This window comes from Bison bison, unplaced genomic scaffold (genome assembly GCF_000754665.1).
Source record: "Bison bison bison isolate TAMUID 2011002044 unplaced genomic scaffold, Bison_UMD1.0 scf7180017462789, whole genome shotgun sequence".
Taxonomy (NCBI): Eukaryota; Metazoa; Chordata; class Mammalia; order Artiodactyla; family Bovidae; genus Bison; species Bison bison.
In genome coordinates, this window is record NW_011372865.1 from 11,620 (window position 1) to 12,373 (window position 754).

The 754-nt window shown below is 32.4% G+C and overlaps 1 protein-coding gene across 1 annotated transcript in view; it reads left to right on the plus strand.

Moving 5' to 3' along the window:
• Positions 1–754, plus strand: part of LOC104981505 (cyclin-dependent kinase-like 5) — a gene marked incomplete at its 3' end in the record, with an annotated part of 41,310 nt that overhangs the window by 3,135 nt on the left and 37,421 nt on the right. The gene's annotated exons all lie outside the window — the stretch shown is intronic.

Consider the following 754-nt stretch of genomic DNA (forward strand, 5'->3'; position numbering starts at 1 on the left):
ATTTAATTTGAAAATTAGATGAGTTAATACATGGGAAACACAGGGCCTGGCACAAAAGTTCTTAAGAATAGTAAAATAAAGCTGACTTTTTTTAGTTACCATATCTGTCTATAAGGTGATAATATTTATGTTTATAGGATTTTGCTTCTGCTGAAGGATCACATCAGTGTTTGAAAGCACTTAGTGTGGTCTTTGCATACCAAATACAGAGTGAAATATTTTTAAATACTTGTCAAGTTGTAATTTCTCCCAAGGAAGGGCTTCCTCAGAGAATAGAGAATGAATTGTAGAGTATACCTTTGGAATGGTTTAATCCATGGATAGCAGAGTAAAATAAAATCATTCTTTTTTTCTGTTCTGTTTCATAATGCATGTTGGATATTTTAAACTAGAGCAAAACATTTAAAATGATGACTCCTGCTACTTCCTTATAACTGTATGATTGGTTTAGAGAATTTACTGTTCCAAAGCATAATTAAATCAACTTATGTAACTGCATTTAAAATAACTTAGTAAATTTATGATTGTTAATACCAATCAGTTACTTTGCCAACATCTTAAGAAGGGACAGTTGATTCTGGGAATAAACCAGTGACTCAGGAGCTTTAGACAGTCAGCAGCAGAAGTGAGTTTTGATTACAAGTTTCTGTGTTCAGTATGGTTGTTGACTGATGGATGCATGGTTTTTATGGGGTGGAGGATCATGAAAATACAGGAAGAAATATAAGCGCTAGAGGTATTTTTTTTATTTGTT